Source organism: Dermochelys coriacea, chromosome 2, assembly GCF_009764565.3.
Source record: "Dermochelys coriacea isolate rDerCor1 chromosome 2, rDerCor1.pri.v4, whole genome shotgun sequence".
Taxonomy (NCBI): Eukaryota; Metazoa; Chordata; order Testudines; family Dermochelyidae; genus Dermochelys; species Dermochelys coriacea.
In genome coordinates, this window is record NC_050069.1 from 68,109,805 (window position 1) to 68,131,530 (window position 21,726).

General features: G+C 38.4%; 1 protein-coding gene across 4 annotated transcripts in view; it reads right to left on the minus strand.

Moving 5' to 3' along the window:
• Positions 1–21,726, minus strand: part of FAM110B (family with sequence similarity 110 member B) — a 176,201-nt gene that overhangs the window by 126,247 nt on the left and 28,228 nt on the right. For all 4 annotated transcript variants that reach the window (XM_043507830.1, XM_038392694.2, XM_038392690.2 and 1 more), the window contains exon 2: positions 2,085–2,217. The gene's annotated coding sequence lies outside the window, so the exon portion shown is untranslated. The remainder of the gene's footprint in view (positions 1–2,084; positions 2,218–21,726) is intronic.

Genomic DNA, 21,726 nt, shown 5'->3' on the forward strand with positions numbered 1-21,726 from the left:
TGGTAAAGAAACTATAGTTTTGTTTTCATTTTAAATACTGTCTCAAATTACGGAACACTTTAGCTAGAATGTGGCAAGAGCTACATGTTTCATATTTGTAAAGCCTGCAATTCATGCTTATGTGAAAACAGATGTGTATACTGCACCGTTCCCAGGACCATGGATGTTTTTCTATTTTTTAAGTATGTTGTTCATTTTTTTTTTTTCAACTTTTCAGTTAAATAATGGAGGAAATTGAAGCAAAAGCCAGTACTCCCTTTGGGGGGGAAAGAAACATCAGAAAAATCACAAGCACATGAGCTGTGGTACAAAGAAGCTGTGGTACAAAGAATGAAGTATGATTTTGAAAAGCAATAAGCATATCACTTGAGGCAACACATGAAGTTGCCTTGATCAATTATTCATACAATTTACTGCAACAGTTACAGTTGCATCCGTGAAGGGAAAATAAACTAGGGCAAACACCATCTTCATAATTATGAAGTGTGCCCCTGATTTTCACTGGAACATTTGGCAACCGTTTCATGTCATGTGTTTCTGGTTAGTAATACCACCCCTTTTTCCCACCAAAAAAGGGAACAAATTGATTTGCTGGAAATAGTAATAGCGTTCAAGACCATGTTTCAGTCCCACACACTCCCTGAATTATTGATAGCTTATGGTACCTTAAACTGTGTACATGAATCATAAAAACCCCCTGTAAGTATATCCACTAACCACTATGGAATTATTCTATACCTTTCATGAAGACTTTACTTCATTATTCTTATAGTGTAAAATTTGACTTTTTAAACACTATTTAAAAGGGATACCACCAACTCAAATATTACAAATTTCCATCTCAAAATTTTGTCCTTACTATAGGTACACCAGCAATCCCCTAAGGTAACTTAACTGAAATACTAAAGGGCAAAATATTTTTTCAGTTTGGTCACTTTCCGTATTTGACAGCACTGTGTATAAGAATCAGTTTTGTGTTTGTTCATGGTGTACATTCTTCCCTGAACCCTGCCAAACTGATGCTTACCAGTAACCAGCTGCAAGGCTGAAACTGAATCTGAATGGGCAAAAGGCAGAGAAAAAGGGAAAGAAGTAGGATGAGGCAAGGAGGGCAGGAATATGTTTGAGGTGTTGCGCTCAGGTTTGTCTAAAAGACCCTTTTGGGGCCTTCAGGGCAGGGATCTTGGGTGAAATCCCACCTGTACTGAAATCAATCACTGACTTCCTTGGAGCCAGGATTTCACCCTATGTCTTCAAATGTGTTTATATAGTTCCAGCACAATGAGCTTTGGTCGGGACCTTGTGGGCACTACTGTAATATAAAACAGCTGAGCAGAAATATATATTTGCAATTTTTCTAAAAGGAATTTTTAAAACAATTGACATTTCCTATTTAAAAGGCGTGCTATCAAAAAAGTAATTTTATCGTGCAATAGTCATTTTAAAAATTTGAAGTTTGCAGCCCTTTAATCTTGATGTTCTGCACAGATTTCTTTGTCTTCCACGTCTGTTCCTAGAGCTTTTCAGCCAATTTCTACAGGTAAGTATGTTCCACCAATCCACCACAAAGTTCTCATTAATATAGAACAGAAATATGGTGAAATTCCTGTCTGTGCTACACAAAAAAAACTGTGTTTTAGTAGAGTCCCCTGAGAGGTTTGTAGCTGTAGTACAGAAGGGTCCAAACAAGTACAAATTCTAGGATTGCAGTTCATACTTCTTATTTATTTTCCACCCTTTTGCCTTTAGAAGCAATTAGCCAAAATGAATTTGGTACTAAGAAATAATTATTGTACTGGTAAACAGAAATTCTCTATATGGAAACTTCATTCTTCCCCTATTGTTAGTTACATACTATAATGTTTCTATATTTTTCCGGTCACATGAGAAACTAGTTATGAAAGCTGCAATTAAAGTTTGGTGCATCTTTACAAACAGAACACATTACAGAGATCTCAAGCAGGCTGCTCCCTAGTGGATGTAGATTTGTGAACATTAAATTGAGATAGTATCTTTCAGCTTTTTAAAAGGAATTTTTGCCAGCTCCAAATTAAAATGCACAGTCTGAAAAATAAATTTCTTACCTGGATATAAGATTTCCAAGCCTCAGCTATGCCACTCTGAACTACTTTCCTTAGGCTCAAGTTTCTAAATGGAATGAGGGCCTTTTCATATCACTATTTTAGGTAATTAATTCCAGAAGATTCCTTGCAATGCCTAGAAACACAGCAAAAGTGAAGGATATTTAGCTTGATGGATGTAGATCTCAGAAACCATATTTTTAGATATGAATTGAAAATAGATATATTTAATATCAAAACCATTAGATGAAACAAAAAGAGAACAGATATTAGACAACAAAAGATATACAGATACTCCTTAGGAGGAGGGTGGGTGGAAAATGAGGGGAAAGGTGGTAGTCAATGGTTTAGGTTAAGCATCAAATCAGTTGCACTAGTCCTGCTAGTCAATGTTGAGGGTCCTAATCCTTAGCAAACAAAATACACTTTCAAGTTATAAGTATGCCTAATAAAACACTGGCCCCATTTGGAAATTACATTAACAGATGCTTTGGGAACCGGAGAGGGCAGTAGTGTGAAATCTTAGCCCCAATAAAGTAAATGGGAGTTATACCATTGATTTCAGAGGGGCCAGAATTTCACCCCAGGAATCACAATTCCTTAAGGCCTGTAAGGCCTGGAGAATGTAACTGCCTTTCCATCTAACAGTGTCCCAAATGCTACCCCTGAATTATTATGAAATAACAAGAATTCTGTATGGAGAGGAAATGTGGGACTATCCATCAAACTACTCTATCAGAATTGAGGGAGGAGGCAGATTAATTACTAACCATCCTGACTAATGTGCAATTAACAGCTACCTTTATAAAGCAAGACATACATAAAAGCTACTTGTTTGAAGGTGTTGTTGCATGGATTAATGTCTAGAAAGGCAGTTCTACTTTACATTCAAGTTTGACCTTCATTACCAGACACAATGGACTCATAGTGCATAACATACAAAAGACAAAAATATCAATTTGGCACTGAATTCCCATTGTTATCTTAATAAAATTACAATCTTGTACATTTTTTCAAATTGTTACTATTGCAGAAGCTTTAATCCTATGGACCTCATTCAGAATTTGATCCTAAGAAGAAAAGACACTATTCTGAAGTTAAGTTTAACACCTTTCTTCAACTGTGAGATCATCATCACAAGTTTTTAAAAATTCCTTATTACAGGCGAAGCTGGTAGCATCATCTATCATTAAGGATACCGGACACTTCCCACTATAAGATCCTTTTTTCAGTTACTTATATCTTTTCCATATTTCATCTATTTGGGCTAAAATTTCCATGCCAGATGTATGCCTCAGTTTGAACTTTTCTAGAAAATTCCAGCCAAAATGGTTCAGCCATTGCGGAAATCAAGACGAGGGAAATATAAGTTGTTTTGCCCATGTTAAAAATTCTGGCAATCTTTCAAGAAACTCTATCATGCCCCCATGCTGCCCCAACCTGGGGAGAAGACAGGAACAGGGGAGGAGACTGGGACCACTGGCGCAGGAGGGGAGGAGAAAGAAACTGGGACTGGCTGGGCAAGGAGACTGGGAACCAGTGGGGTGAAGAGAAGGAGGTGATGAGATAGATCTAATGAGTAGACAAGGTGTGGGGGCAGAATTCGGACTGGCTGGGCAGAGAGTGGGACAAGGAGCTGATGGGGGGGGATGGGTTGGGGATTTGGGAAGAACTGAGGACTGGTCTTCACTATGGGAAGATCAACGCTGATTTAGCGGTTCTAGTGAAGACTCGCTAAATCGGCGGCAGAGTGCTCTCCAGTTGATCCCAGTACTTCAGCTCCCTGAGAAGATTAAGCGGTAAGTGGTTGGGAGAGCATCTCCCATCGATGCAGCGCAGTGAAGACACTATGTCGACTCCAGCTACATTATTCACGAAGCTGGAATAGTGCAATTTAGGTCGACTTACCCTTGTAGTGAAGACAAGCCCTAAGATTGATTGAGCAGCCCAGGGAGGGTGCAACCTTCATTCTGGCACTCCCTAACTTTTATGTGCTTTAGTTGTAATATTAATAGTGTACTTCTAATGTATTTTTGTGTGTGTAGTATTTGTACGTGGTCAGCTAATTGAATACTATCAAAGCATATGCACAAAGGGACCAAACAAACAATACACATGCAATGTATTACACTGCATACACACACAATGCATATAAAAGTTAGTAACTTTGTTTGACTCTGTCTACCCATAACATTTTCCATTAACTCACTTGGCATAAAAGTGAAGTACTTAATTTAAAAGATGCTTCTTGTGTGCACTCCATCGCTTTCATCTTTTCAGTATGAAGTTGTGTGTTAAAATCTCTTATGAAAAGCTGGTCTAAATTTTCTCCAGCAGTCAGCATTCCCATTCAAGGGAGCAATTAGTCAATATTTCTAAATGTATATCTCTGTTCATCCTCCCTCCTACTCTTGAACTAGAGCGTTCTTTGTACAAGGCAATGAGTTACTTTCCTAGTGATGTCATGTGATGCAGAACATAAGAAACGAATTACTGCTATGAATATAAATTGGGAGTCTGAAATTGGTTGGTTCAGAAGTCTGTTAATGGGTACAGAACCTTTCACCTCTAGGTCACAGGGCAAACTCAGAGCAACTCAACAGTGACTGAATCTGGTTAAAATCTTTCAATTGCCTAAGCACGATGAGAAATCAGTTAGGGATAGACACGTGCTATGATTACAAAAACCAGAATTACAGTTCGCGGACTCAAGGGCCACTAGAAACACACACCATGGAAGTTGTAAGATATTTCATAGACTATTGGTATAGCCAGTATTTTCTGCTTTCATTTTAAAATAAAGATGCAGAACGTTTCTAGCTCCTCTGGGTATGATGGTATCCTTACGCATGTGAATCAGTGCAGCACTGTCTTTCTCAGTTTTCAGACAAATAGCCTGAAATATTACCACTAAAGCCAAAATCCTGTCAAGTGCCAAGCAACTTTCAGAACTGAAGGCAAGAACAGTTACCAAGAACTGAAGGTGCTTGGCCCCTCACAAGCACTGTGCTCAGCACCCCCAGTTAACTGCCCTATTCATCTTAATAAGTAACAGTGAAATTTAGGGACCTTAATTCTCAAGCTCTCTTGCTTAACTTTAAATTCCTAAATCACAGTCATAGAGTTTAAGGTCAGAAGGGACCACCAGATCATCTAGCCCAGGGGTGGGCAAACTTTTTGGCCTGAGGGCCACATCTGTGTATGGAAATTGTATGGTGGGCCATGAATGCTCACGAAATTGAGGTTGGGGTGCAGGAAGGGATCAGGACTCTGGCTGGGGGTATGGGCTCTGGGCTGGGGCCAGAAATGAGGAGTTCAGGGTGCGAGAGTGGGCTCCGGGCTTGGGCAGGAGGTTATGGTGCGTTGGGGGAAGGGCTCCGGTTGGAGGTGCGGGCTCTGGGGTGGGGCTGGGGATGAGGGATTGTGGTGTAGGAGGGTACTCCAGGCTAGGATCAAGAGGTTCTGAGGGCAGGAGGCAGATCAGGGCTGGGTCAGATGGTGAGGGCTCTGGCTGGGGGTGCAGGCTCTGAGGTGGGGCCAGAAATTAGGAGTTCAGGGTGTTGGAGAGGGATCAGGCTGGGGTACGGGGTTGGGGCAAGGGAGGAGTTCAGGGGTGCAGGCTCTGGGCAGCACTTGCCTCAAGCAGTTACTGGAAGCAGTGGCATGTCCCCCCTCCGGCATTACAGCCCAAAGACACTAGACTATTAAGTGCAATGGGCAGACAATAGGGCAGGACCAAGGCACACCAATGCTCAAGGCCCCAGCAAAGGCAGGGAAATGATTAAGTAAGATATACCCAGATAATTCTGGATAACCCTGGGAAACCTACACACCGTACAGAAAAGCAAAAACACCCCAAGGTCACTGCCAAATTGACCTGGGGAAAAATTCCCTGTATATGGCGATCAGGTAGACATTGGACATGTGAGAAAGAATCAGCCTGTGAAACACCTGAGAGAGAGAATGCTCAATGCCACTTCAGAACCTCAGTGCTTCCCTTCCAAAGTTCCATCTCCAGCCATAGCCACCACTGCATCCCTCTTTCTAACATCAGCTACTGTGATTAGAGTTGCATTTATACTGTGCAATAATTAATAAATTTACATTTTTAAAATATTTGTGATTTTCTGCAAGTGTGTGAACAAGTAAGTTTATAAGCAAAAACATGTGTCAAAATAATTACTTTTAAGCAAATTTTCGGAAGCAGAATTCTGAATTTGTAATAAGTATTAACTCTAGAAACCTGATTCTAAGAGTTGCGATCATCCAGTTAGAATACACACTTGTGTGCCCAACCAGAATAGTTTGAATTTCAAACACTGAAATCTCACAAACTTCAAACTATCTATGGAAATTATTTGTGAAGTAACTGTGTATCATGAATAAATCTGAGAAACAATCACCTTGGAAAATTTGTAAACAGAAAAAGAAACAACGTTTGTCTGATATGAATTGTTTATTGAGATTCTCCCACTTCTGGCTAATAAACTCAGCCAAAGAGACTGCGTCTTGAGAGAGGAGATTATTGATGTCAGACACTGGTGGAGAAAGTCCCACTTATTGGGTTGTATTGGAGATTGAGTTTTTCTGGGAAGTTGCTGGTTTTGTTTCTGTTGTGTTATTTCAAACAATGTCAAAGGGTGCCAAGAATAGCAGATGGATGCCTTTTTATATGTGGTTATAAATCATACAAAATAAATATGAAGCATGACATAGATGCTATTATTTAGGGTTATATTCCATTATAGTTATGTAGATATTTTACCATAACTATAGTGGTGCTGTGGTATTGTAGTTCTGCTGTTTGGTGCAATAACAGAAGACAAACATCAACAATAAGCAGATTAACAGAGACACACTTTTACAATTCAATACAAACATTTCTTTTGTTAAGCAAAATTAACACATTTTAAATGAAAATCTCACTAAAATAATGCACTAAAGCGGAAAACTCATCTGTCTTAAAACTGGAGCCACTTTGTAGGGATCTGCTACCAGTGCCTCAGGTTAACTAGAGGAGGACAGCAGAAACTGTCTGGTTCAAGCACCCAGCAAGCCCACCCATGGTTGGCCAGAAGGGTGCAGCTTGTGTCTTGTAAATGTAACTACTGAACCTGTTCCAGCATTGGCATCAAATCGGTAGAACTGGTAGAAAAATGGCAACAATTTTTGCTCAAAATTTTTTAAAAAACTTCCGTGAATAAAGCCATTTGATATTTCAAAAGCTTTGGACCAGCTTTACAAATAACTTCCTTCTTTACTTGCCAACTGAAATTAGAGCTCTGGGCCTTATATTTCTCCCATTAGAGCTGACAGGTGCTGCTGAGGCTAAGCAGTGTACACACTGCAACTCCTCTCTCTGTATTAGGTGCTGCTGATGTCATCAACTTGTATAAGAGAAACAGATCCCTATGTTAAACCATGACAACTAAATTAATCTTTATACTATATATATATATACACACACACACACACACACACACACACACATATATAAAATATATATATATTTGTAACTGTCAAAGCGACCCGCTTTCTTTTAAGGACTTGGAACCACAGGACATATAGTTCTTATTTAAAGAAAGGATATTAGATTTCACCCCAAAGAGCCCAGTGTAGGATCTGCACCGCCACTGTCAACTAGCTATATAACCCCTTTCTTTTAAAATACCAATAGCCTCTATACTGCTTGTCATTGAGAAGTCTCAGGACATTTGTTTCAAATAAGAAAAAGTGGTGTTTTCCTCATTTGACATTTTCCGCCCTCTTTTCACTCTCTGGTATGGCATGAAATCAAAGTGCTGGTGTTTGTGAAGACAATTCCAAAAGCTAAACTTTCAAACATCACTGGGTGTACGCTGAAGGGTTGTAGCTATTAAAGAGATATGCTGATCTGGACACTTAATAGCAGAATAGAATACTACCTGTGCTCACTGTCACTGGAGGAAAATGGAAGGAAAGGAAATAAATATTAGTCTACCGTTTAACTGTAACTAGATAGCTTGAGGGCTCCAGCTACATTAAGTTAAATGTGACAAACCCTCTATCTTTGGAGGGAGAGAAGTTATTTAACAAAGCAGATAAGGTGTAGGAGGCCACAGACTTTCAAATAACTGAAAATAAGGTACTATTTGCCAGTGGACATTATGCAAAAGAGAATCAGTCTACTGAACGTATACTCCAAATTTTTCCAGACAGGAGAGGTGAGTCACTGCTCTTCTAAACCCATAAAGCATTAGTCTCAAATCAGCAAAACCAAAACAGAAGCTTTGAATTAAGAAGGCACAGTGAATTTAAAGGGTGTGACATTCTTAAGATATTGAAAGTGGGGTTTATAATTTAAGGGGCTATTTTGCCTCATTCCAGTAATTTCTCTTCCAGTCTGTGGTTAGGCAATTTATTTCATAAAAACACACACACCCTAGATTAAACCGATGACAAGAATCAGAAATTAAACACACAAAAGTCAGGAAATGCAAAAGTTTGGTTCCCCACAAGGAATGCTAACTCAACAATACAGTATTTTGCATTTTACCTGCCTGTGTTGTCAATTTATGCTTAATATATGTCTTTAGTGTGGCAGAGTTTACTGTTGTTGTGGGAACCTTAACTTCTGAAGTTCATGACTTCTGAATGGACAAAAAAACAAACAAAAAAACCCAAACACTACGCCCTTTGGATAAAGACCAGGAATGATAAATTTTAGCCCAAAAGAAGTGTTTGAGAAAATTATGAGCAACTGAAATGAGGGGTTTACTACAATACTATAATTCCCCATAGAAAGCAAAGTCTGATGAAAACAGATACATTGGTGACTATTCTGAATGTATACATATTACAACAGGAAAAATAGAGTGAAACTGCTACTCAGGGCATTAGAGTGGTAACAATCCCTTCTAAATTCTAAGAACAATTTATCATCACTACTACTATTATATGTCTTACTTAGCTGTTCATGTTTATTGTAAAAAATGTGTCCCCCCCAATTAGGTATGACCTTAGAAAGTAAAGCTTGAAACTGAAATAAAAATTTAGGGAAATTAAGGGGATTATGGATCTTTATTAAAATTCCACTCTTTCTCTTCAATTGAAAATAAATTATAGATCTATAGATAAATATAGATATATACACATACATACTCATTAGAAAAGTGCCATAAACAGAACTAATTAATTTTGTTTTCTTTCATTCCTTTACTAAGGAAATATAGCTCACTTTAGCAAATAACTCAGATTTTAAAAGATCAGGTATTGTGACTGAAATCTGCAGCTATGCCTGAACTTAGTCTATAGGGGTTGTTTGTTTTAAACTTCCTATAGAAGGACTTTCCTATGGAAAGACTTCATGCCAGACGCCAAGTTCAGGGCTGTTATTACTTTTAAGGTCCCCACCCACATTTTCAGTATTCTCTCTCTCTTTTGGTCTCCCCAAACAGTGTGTTTTACTTATAAAGAATTTAGCTCTGCATTTGTATCCATTACAGATTAACCAATCAGTGTATGTAGGAAGTATGCATTTTGTAGTCAGGGTGTCACTGTATGATCAACATGTATGCTGTGTGTCAAAAAAACAGTACTTGCAGTGATCATAAAATTATTTACAAAAGCACATTGGGCAAAATATTGTTCAAGTCCTTACTCAAGCAGAAATGCACAGTGGACCCATTGTAAGGTTACATTTTAACAAAAAAGTGCAGAATATGTTTCTTTTAATACACTTTCATGGAAAATCTAACTGCTGCTGGTATAAATCTAGTCTTTCTGTAGCAATCATTTTCTATATATCCAACTTCATATATATGTGAACTGTATCCATTTCTATGGGTGTATATGTACATCTTAGAAAGGTAGGTGATTGTTTACTTACAGAGAACTACTTAGATTATGGAAAATGAAGAAAACAACTTGCAGAAGGGAATAAAGTTGCTGTACTATGCTATATGTTACCAACAATTGGTTTTTGCTTTTTGGTTTCTTTTTAATTCCACTGAATTTACATATTGCTACAGGAGAAGCCTGGCATCTGGGTGAATTTGTTTGTATCAGCTTCTGTGATAGCTCTATCGAACAATAAAACTAATGCGCCAGCAGGAACTCAGTGTTGCGTGATGAAGGAAAGCAGTCTGAATTATTGCTGGCAAAACTAATTTCACAGATTATCTAGTCGGACGATTGCATCATACAGGACACTTCAATACATCATCATTTATCTCTGTCTTATTTAACTTCTACTTGGTCATTACCACTTGGGGGTCCCCTTTGATAATCTGTTGCAACACCTAATAGCTCTGCTTATATTGAATGTAAAACAATCATATTTAACATATAATCATTAGTAAGGAAGAGATTTAGAAGCCATTCACAAACTACACAGGAACACACACTAAACATTTTATTTACCAAGGAAAAAGAAACAGTAGACAGAAGATATTCAAATATAATGTAAAATTTTTTGTATCCTTGCCTATGGGCATGTAAGGGAGAAAGCAATTAGTAAAATACTGAGTGTTTGAACATATACTATCATTTTCTTACTTTGATAAACATAATTCAACTTAAAAGATCTCCTTTGGGGATGGCAATGTTAGCTATAGTGACTATAGACCTCCATCTCAAACATAGCATTATAATATTGATTCTACAATTAAAAGTTCAGATGACACTCAAAATGCTTATTTTTTCCATCTATTGTGATAAAAGTATTACTTTTTCGACTGGAGTTTCTTACGTTTGAGCTCATGATATAAGTAGTGAAGAATTTATGGGAGCTACAGAAAGTTGCAGTTCTGGAAGTTGGAAAGAGAAGGCCAAGGGTATTACCAGTGTCTGAAAAAGCAGGTTCTTCTCCAGTTTGAGAGACAGAGTAGTCCAACCACTTTCCAATGTAAAGGTTTGCAGTTCATTTACTGTGCTTCACACACACACACACACACAAAATCCTTCAGTTTGATGCATTGGGGCCAGATTCTGATACCTTCATTCACACCGAATAACAGTATTTCAGACGCATTGCTCATGCAGTATGATGCTATTCTACATGAGCACGAGTACCAAAATCTGGCACTTGGTTGGCTGCCTGTATTCTACACTGTCTACATTAGATTTCGTAGTTTGTGTGTGTTCTTGCCAGACTGCATTTATGCATTAGCAGTTTTTATTTATTTTAACTTTAAACTTTACACCAGCAAGCTGACGCTGGGTAAGTATGGTAAAAATGTCAAATGCTAAAGAAGACAGTCGTCTGCTACATTAAATAATAAGGATATCCAGATCTCACAGCAAAGTGACCAGGATTGTGCACAAGTTAAGAACCTTCACTTTGATGTCCAGGGCAAAGAATTACAAAGAGCAAATAAAAAGTAAGATTATATACTGGAAAATATGTGTTTTAAAATGTAAATGATCGTGACAGACTGAATACCAAGGAGTTAAATGTGCTGTATAAAGTATCCCTCTGTAAAAGTTATAACAACAATCTAGTAATGTACCAATATTGTCAATAGAACTAGGCATAATTTTCCAGAGAAATTTATTTTGCAAAAAAATGCATTTCAGGTCAACCAAAATTATTCATAAATTCATGTCAAGTTCATCTAATAGCTTTGACTGAACCAAGAAAGTCAAACTGTTTTGGTAACACTGAAGCAAAACATTTCAACCTGAAAATGTTCATTTTGATTTTCAGGCATTTTGACAAAAGCAACTGAAAGGAGGACTATACCACAAAACAGCCAAAGAGGCCACCGCTCCTTAAGCTTTAGTCTAGTGATTAGGGCACTCACCTAGGATGTAAAAGAGACCAGGTGCAATTCCTTCCTCTGCCTGATGTGGGGTTTTGAACACAGGTATCGCACACCACAGGGAAGTACCCTAGCTACTGGGATAAGGGTCATTCTCTTTCTCCCTCAGGCACAGTGGCTATTCATTATATTCATGAATGACTATGAATTGTCACTATAAGTGACAAAGAGGTTTTGTTTCAATTCAACGTTTTTTTCATTTTCCATTCACATAAAATTTTTGAAAAATGTTTTTGATTCAATTCAAAGTTAATTTTTATTTGTTTTTGTTTTTGGAATTGTCAGTAAATTTTAAAAAATCCATTGTTCGCCCAGCTCTATTGATAGGGCCCTGTGGCATGTCACATCTTCCTTTCCTCCTTCAGTAAGGTGGTGATGGGGGCAGGGGTAGAGAAAGAAAGCTACCAGCAACCTAGAGGAGAGGCTTCATGTTGATCAGCCATCTACTAGCCATAGGTGAATATGAAAAAATATACTCCTGAACAGGGTTCTTGAATGAGCCTTTGGTGAGAATTTCAGTTCCTGCAACTCTTAGCTTCTGTGGAAGGGTAGATGCTGGCATTCGTCCCAGGTCTTTGTCCCTAGATGTCACTGGAGAGCCCACCTCTATCCTGTAGGTGTAGTCCGCTAGTCAGCAGGTAACTGGTAATTTCCAACTCCAACCCCAATACAGTGATTAGATGTAAAACACAAATCAATTCATACGTGGGAGATCTAACTTTATCAGAGGTATTCAATAATAATTCACTTATTCCATACTCCATTACTCTAAGAGGAAGAGAACCAACCCCATAAGGAGAACGTTCATCTATATATGCTAAAATAAACCCTGGTTTAAAAAATGGCTAGTTGAAGCACCTTAGTTCAGAGAAGTCACAAATGCATATAAGAAATCAAGACTAGTTGTTTTTCCTGGGTTTCAAATCTCAGTTTGGTTGCAATACTAGCTGAATACTACCACCAAAAATTCCAGTTTAATACTTGTGTAGCTCAGTAGACAATAGCAACTAAATCTGAGTACTGATTGTATTTCTCAAAGAAATTGGAAGCCGGCAAACATGTGAGGGGCAAGCAGCCAAACCAACTATTAATGCAGAGAACAGTATAAATCATCAAATGGAATGTGAATATTTCACACATCACTTTGGAGGACATAAGCCACTTACAGCTTCTATTATAAACATTTAATATTAGTGATCTGTCAAGTTATAATAGGCATGATGGCGCCAATGGCCACAGAATCCCTTTCTGACCTTGGACTTACACCACTTTTGTTTTCAAAGTATCAGAACAGTACTGAAATTAAAGAGTTCCTGTATTAATGTACACATTAATTCACAACTCTTAAATTTATACTTTTAAAACTAAGTTTAATAATGTATAAATTAAAATACCACCTGTGATTTTTCTCCATTTATACTGTTATCACTATATACAGCTCAGAACAGCAGTAATTAGCTGACATTGCTTTTCTATGACATGACATGTGTCTGGTTTTCATTTGATAAATCTTATCCACATTTAACAGCACTGCTGTCCAAAGGAACAATCATACGACTTTAATGAAAAGCTTGTAAAAACAGCAATGAGATTCATGCCATGGACAGATTTAAATCACTAATATTAGGCCTATTATATAAACAGTATTATAAAATCCTTTTACACATCTGTGTCACAGCAGCAGGGAAGCAGAAAAGGTGGTAAGACAGAGTCTGGTGTTGGAACACTGCAGATTGTTGACAAGCGGAAGGCCACTGGCATTTCACATTCACACTTGATTGCTCCATCAAGCATTCATTCTCCTCTGCACTGAAACTTTAGAATCAATGGGTTAACTTTGCATTTGTAATTGAGAGGCAATTATCTAGCCAACACTTGTTTTACAAATGGGATGGCCCACCACAGTTTTAAGGAATGGTTTCAATTGCCACTTTAAATTCAGGATTCCATAGTTAAGTATGTTTTGTCAACCTTAGTCTATAAAATATATTTTCATAAAGAAAGATACATTGTTTTGGAGATAGCTATATCATAAGTGAAGATGCTCAGATACTACAACTTGTGTGCTTTACCCAAATAAAGAGCCAACATTTGGGGTTCTCGGTGATTTTTAGTTCAGACTGCTAATGAAACGTATATATTAAATATTTTGTATAATCAATAGCACTACAAAATAAAATATGAAATACAGCAACTTCTCAGATACCATCAGAGACTTACTATCTTTCAAGGAAGGTAATATTTGGTGTGTCATACTTTTCTGCTTCTGTATAAACTTAAAGTTGGCATGGCCATATTTATTACTACATACCTGTACCTAAGCGTTACCTAAAAACCAACTCTTAAGACTCAGGTTTAAAGTTCTTCAAAATTTGTTTTAGGGTTAAATAGTAACCTCTTCCAATACAGAAATGCACAGAATGCTTAATTTTAAACAATAGTCTAAGAAAGTGTTTCTGCACATACATATGTAAGGAACATAAAAGCAAGTGTATTTAAATGTCAAGAAATACATGTGAAAAAGTGTCATAAAAGCAGCAGCAGGAGAAGAAATTTCTGCCTTCATCTGTCCTGCAGAGTTATCTTTTCCTCTACTACATATTTCAATCTGTTCAAATAGTAAATTTTGCATTATACGGGTGTGTGGAGATACAATGAGATAAATTTCACTGTCGTACACCCCATACAACCTTACTGAAGTCATGAGGGCTGCATGGGATGTCACTCAATGCAGTTTTCAGAGTAGCAGCCGTGTTAGTCTGTATTCGCAAAAAGGAAAGGAGTTCTTGTGGCACCTTAGAGACTAACAAATTTATTTGAGCATAAGCTTTTGTGAGCTACAGCTCACTTCATCGGATGCAGTATAGACTAGCCACCCAGAATCAGAAAAAATAGAGCACATTTAAAGAAAAGTAGTATTGCTTGGTTGTTACTCTATGTTAACAGAAAAAGCCAATAAGTGTAGAAAAGAATTACCGATTTAGATACATATATATATATATTTTGTAAGGTAAGAATGGAATGCAATAGGAAAGAGAAATTTTAATCATTAGATATTTTAAGTACTTGAAAGTAAAAATGTATAGAAAACTATAATAAGAAAACTCCAGAGTTCCCCATGGATTTAAATCTGTCTATAGTTGAAAGTGTGGGGAAACTATTTCAAACTGTCACAGCATGACAGATTATTGCAATATTATTATTTATTCAAGTGTCTCTGTATTTTTAGTTATATAACTTCTGGGAAAGAGAAAAAGTTTGTTCATTTTATATATGAACGCAGATTATTTGAAGATTACTTTTTAATTTAGGAGACTAATGATTTTAAAAGTGTGAGTGTGCACGTGCACGCACACACGTGCATAATTGTTTGGCCTAAGCTTTCTTTGTGTTGACAGTACTTTAGCACTTGCATTGCATAGTGATTTCCTCACGATGTTATAAATTCAGTCTTATGTGGGTGTCAACTGGTCTACTTAGAAGTTTTGCTTCATATGTACAAAATTTATGCTAGCAAAGATGATCCACTTACATTAGTCATATGGACTATTACATTCTGTTTAGGGCTTTTTGTACATCTTACTTATGAAAGTATTTGACCCACAATTCCACACGTTACAAAAACAAATTTGAAAGTGACAAATTTGATAAATCACATCTTTTAGAATGTGACCTAAAACCAACATTTTACAAGTCCAGATTTGTATCAGAGGCAACTTCTATCACAGCATATGGGAAGGCTCCCCCACCCACCACCCACACACCAGAGGAAGATTCATATGAAAGTAAATTGAGGGTGTTACCATGCATAACTGGGCAAGTAAAATTAGAAAAGCCAGTAGTCAAGGACAGAGAAAGAAAAAGAAAAAACAGGAAGCGTGAAAATTCAAATGTAAAACTTCCACTTGAAAAGCCTCAGTGTTAACTACAGAAATACAGATTAATTCATAGATTTGAAGACCAGAAGGTCTTTTGATCAATTTTGATCATCTAGACTGACCTCCTGCCTAACACAGACCACAGGACCTCCTTTAGTTAATTCCTGATTCAAGTCCGATAGCTGTTAAACTGGAGTACTTTTAGAAAAACATCAAGTCTTGCTTTACAAATTTCCAGTTATTCAGAATCCAACAGAGTCCGTGGAAAATTGTTCCAGTTAATTATCCTCACTGCTAAAAATGTGCACCTTATTTCTAACATACAACCTTAAAGGGACACTATTGATTTAATAATGACCACAGCTTTGAAATTTTTAATCTATTGTTCTTACAGTAACAGTTTACCATAATTGAAAGATCCAACAAAAATATTTCTCTGTTCTTTCAGTTTACTTTGTGTGTTTGACAGCACTTTATTTCTAGACAGTACAAATACTGCCAGAAGGACTCAGAACAGATGTAGCAAACTACTTCTCTTTCTGAAAGTGACAGATATCACTATTTGGTGCCCCTTTAATTTTGCCCTCTGATCCCTACCTATCTTCAACCCCCAAAATCAGAAGACAACTGTATACCACAAAAATTCAACATACAACCTCTGGTTTTGTAATTCCTAAATGGCAATTGTCACTGGTGCCATCAGAAAAATGGCTTTGTGCATTTGGGAGCCAGGGCTGAGAGATCAATGGAAAAATTATTTGTTTACAGTAGTGCCTTCTATATGCTGGAAACTTTCCAGACAGTCAAGAAGTCAGAAACTTCCCAGACAGATAAGCAGATAGAGGTTAGGGAGAAAATGGGAAACAACAAATATACGAAGGTCATATCAAGCATAGGAGGCCGTGTGGAAGAAGAAATGGAGAGGCTTATGAAAGAGGCTGACAAACAGGCAGTCAAAGGTGGAATGAGGCAAGGCAGAGGGGACAAGAGGTGATGCAAACACTGGATAGGAGATTTTGCAGTAGAAATTAAAATTACAGTGAATCAAAATTTAGTTTCTAAACTGACATTCTTGAATCCTTTTTATTTTGCTCCTTACAAACATTGAGCAGAGGAAATGTTGATTGCTGTGAAGGTTTGTGGAAAACAAATTACAGGTCTGTAGCCAAGATTTGTTTAGCAACAAAACGAAATTTGTTTTGGGTGGAAGTAGGCTCCCTACATTTCCCAGTCAATGTGTCCAGAGAAAACAAAAAATTATTTTAAATCTTACCCCACCACACAGTATTATAATAGCTAACTTTTCTAGCAGAGATCTACCTCCAAGGCCTGATTTGTATTGCCTGGAAAGGAAAAATAACTTAATCCTCCTAGCCTCTCTCTTTCTAACTTCATCAAATGCTCCTCTCGCTCTATCTGAGAATATCATATATCAAGCTCTCTCTCTCTCTGTATTAGAATTACATTCAGGTGGCTAGGAAACAAATTACATATGACTAAGGTAATTGCTCACACAGCATTAAAACCATCAATAAATACAGTTGCAAGGAATCCAAAAACTGAAGTCTGTTTGCCTAAAACACTTACTACTAAATTATTATGGAACAAATTCATTTAAAAAAAACTAGTCTGCTTACAAACAATTTGCAAATGAAAAGAGGACAAAATAAATAAAATAAATTGTTATGAATAGTTCACCCAATGCTACTGGAACAGATGGAATTCACATATAACCCAGTCTATGAGCAGGTCCACAGAGGTATAATGCAGCGCTCTACTGATGCTCTCAGTTGGAATGGGAAAACACATACATGCAGCCTCCCCCAGTTATCTCTCTTCAGAGTGGCACAGTCCACTGACACTACAATAGATCTTCAGCCCGTTCACATCTTTGGTGGTAGAACATAGATCTGTCAATCAATGGCTCAGAGAGATTTCCTGCTATTAAAGCCCGCCAGATAAAATGACAGCTATGGTGAAAACTGTGTCCTCCTAACTGCGGGGGGAAAAGCTTATTAGGAGATAAAACATTAACAGATCATAACTGAATGTGTCTTCTGTAGTCCCAAAACCAGCTGAAAACGGGCACACATACCCATGAGTCAGAGCCGCCAGCAGCCTGACCACTCATTACTGGATCTGTGTATCTTACTAAATTACAGAATAGCAGTTGCAGTTCTTCCAGGGCACCTATACAAGACTTTCAGGAGATTAAATTTATGCACGCATCAATTCTGCGCTTCTCTCCTGGATATGTCAGTGTGGATAAGAATTAGAGTTGGTCGAAAATTTCCAACAACACTGCTTTTCTATGGAAAAACTGGATCATCATCTAAACAATATTTTGTGAAAAGTGTGTGCTTTCTGTGAAAAAAATTCAATTTTTCATTAAAAAAAATGGGATGTCCGAAACCCAAAATGTTTCTGGCCATAAACCAAAGTGTTTCAATTCTGAAATGCTGCTGCAGTAGCTCTTAGGAGTTGTAGTTCATGTGTCTCGTGTTCCCACTATCTTCTATGGGCTAGGTTCCCATCACGAAGGGTATGTCTACACAGCAAAGAAAAGGGTTGTGTGTGTGTGTATATATATATATATATATATATATATATATATATATATACACACACACACACACTGCAATATATTATACACACACACACACACCCACCCCCCACAAGGACAGTCTGTGAGGCAAATTGGGAGATGTAGTGAGATGAAGAAGCCTGGACCACAGAGGTATAGAAATATTGCCTTGCCAACCCAGAGTACCCAAAAATCATAAGATTGGTTTAAAAACCATACTGAGGCTCAAAAAGCCTTTCCAGTTAAAATGGATTCCACTGTGCAGAATACCACTACTTCGTTCTTACACAACACTTTTCTATCAGTAGATTTCAAAGTGCTTTATAAAAGAAATCAGAATCAATATCCCCAATTTAAATGGGGAAAAAGAGAAAAAGCAGGGAAATGATTTGCCCAGAGTCACCAGGAATAGAACACAGGTCTCTTGTGCTCCAGTCTAGTGTTCCATCAGCTATGCAATGCTGCCTCCAAAATTACAGATTCATAGATTATAAAGCCAGAAAAGATCACTGTAATCATCTAATCCAGGGGAGGGCAAACTATGGCCAACGGGCTGGGATGTGGCCCATGAGGGCTTTCGAATAGCCAGCCCCATGGCACAGCGGGGCTAAGGCAGGATCCCTGTCTGCCCTGGGCCCGCATCGCTCCCAGAAGCAGCCGGAACCATGTTTCCGTGGCCCTTGGGGCGGGGGGGATCCATGTGCTGCCCTCGCCTGCAGGTACCGCCCCCCGCAGCTCCCATTGGCTGGGAATGCAGAACCACAGCCAATGGGAGCTTCGGGGGTGCTATCTACAGGTAAGGGCAGTGTGCAGCAGAGCTGCCTCCCCCACCCAACCTCCAGGAGCCTCTGCGGGACATGCTGGCCACTTCCAGGAGCAACACGGGGCCAGGACAGGCAGAGAGCCTGCCTTAGCCCCACTGTGTGCCACTGCCACCCTGGAGCCACTCAAGGTAAGCAGCGCTGGGTTGGAGCCTGCACCCCACACCCCAATCCTCTGCCACAGCCCTCCTGCACCCCAATCCCCTGCTCAGAGCCCCCTGCCATAACCCTCCTGCACCCCGCACTCCCTCCTGCACCCCAACCCCCTTTCCCAGCCCTATATTAATGGCCCTGCATACAATTTCCCCACCCAGAAAGTTTGTCCACCCTGATCTAATCTGACCACAGGCATAACACAGGCCAGAGAACTTCCCTGAATTGATTTCTGTTGGAGTATGTCTTTTAGAAAAACATTCAATCTTGATTTAATAACTACCAGTGATGGAGAATCCATCACAGCCCTTGGTAAATAGTTCCAGTGGTTAATTACTTTCACTGTTCCTATCACAACTTGAAGCATAGTGGGAAAGTGTACATACATGAGTTTTCATGGAGGTTATCAAGATTACATCAGAAGAAGGTGGCATTTCAGAATGTTACAGAAATAGGAAAGCCATTACCAGTGTTTCACAGCAGTGAGTTCCCCCGCCCCCAACTACAGTTGAAAACTGTATTTCTGGAGTTAGAAGGCTTTGCAGTCACAGAGGATAATTTCTGTTGAATACAGTTATTTGTAAGTTATTAAGAAGACTGACAATCTCTTGACCTAGCTTTTTCATAGCTAAAACCCCCCCACAATCACACACACACACTCACCCCGTAACAGTTTTTCCTTTTCAATACCAATATATGACACTTACCATACACTGTAACAGATACTCACAAATAATAACAAACTGCTTTTACCCTGTTCTCCAATACCCAATTTTGTTTCATGAGAACATGAGTACAAATAATAATGTTTTATTAAAATAGAAACTTGAACTCCAGATGGAATGTATTTATTTTTCAAAAGCACTTTTCATTTTGATTAACTTTCTTTTAGCCTGCTGAGATAATTGATCAAAACTACACAAGAATTAAAATTAGCACAGGTGGTGCTTATATGGTTCAAAGAGAATTAATTCCCAAATGGAAAATATATTACATTAGTGGGCATTATATATATCTCACACACACACACACACACAAAGTTTTGACTTTAAAATATTAACTACAAAAGATTAAACTAAAAGTGGGGCTTTTCAGCTTGGAAAAAGGGAGATATGATTAAGGGTTATAAAATCATGACTGGTGTAGAGAAAAAAGATAAGGAAGTATTGTTTACTACTTCTCAGAACACAAGAACTAGGGATCACCAACTGAAATTAATAGGCAGCAGGTTTAAAACAAATAAAACACAATGCACAGTCAACCTGTGGAACTCCTTGCCAGAGGATGTTGTGAAGGCCAAGACCATAACAGGGTTCAAAAAAGAACTAGATAAAGTCATGGAGGATAGGTCCATCAATGGCTAGTAGCCAGGATGGGCAGTTATAGTGTCCCTAGCCTCTGTTTGCCAGAAGCTGGGAATGATGATTTCCTATTCTGTTCATTTCCTCTGGGGCACATGTTGGAAGACAGGATACTAGGCTAGATGGACCTTTGTTCTGACCCAGTAGGGCCATTCTTACGTTCTTATGTTGAAAGATGAAGTCTGTTTTCTCTATATTTTAAACTTATTTCATATCCTAACAGAAATTTTAAAAATAGGGGACTGTGATGTTCCCCTGGTGTTATCTGGACCGGTGATCTGCTAGGTCACTCCCATCATCGACTCTGGGAGCCAGACCTACCCTGCTCTGCTGTGAGAGCCCTCACTCCTGGGTTGTTCACGCACAGCCCCTAGCATGTAAGCTGCTTGGATTGTGCAATTGAATGACACTAGCCAATATCTCTGGTCCCAGACACAACCCTAAGAACCTCCGTCTTGCAGTGTCCACTTATGCCCACTGGATGCTGCAAGCTTATACGAGTTAGTCAATTTAACAAAGAAATTGATATGTACCAGGCTTGTTATCCCAAGGGGTGTCTGACACGCTTCAGACCAAACGCACTGCTTCAGGAAGAATAAACAAACATTTATTTATTACAAAAGATAGATTTTATGTGATTATAAGTCAAAGCACAACAAGTCAGATTTGGTCAAATGAAATAAAAGCAAAATGCATTCTAAGCTGATCTTAACATTTTCAGTGCCCTTACAAACTTAGATGCTTCTCACCACAGGCTGGCTGGTTGCCCTTCAGCCAGGCTCTCCCCTTTGATCAGCGCTTCAGTCACTTGGTGGTGGTGTCTGTAGATGAAGGTGGAAGAGAGAGGAAGAGCATGGCAAACGTCTCTCCCTTTTATCATATTCTTTCTTCCCTCTTGGCTTTGCTCCCCCCTGCGTCTGGAGATACCCGACATGACAAACTTTGCAGAATCATATTATAAGGATGAACATGGAGGTGCAGGATGTTCCCCTGAGATACAGAGTGTCACAAGGATGTTTTAAAAACAATTCATACCATAAAACTATAT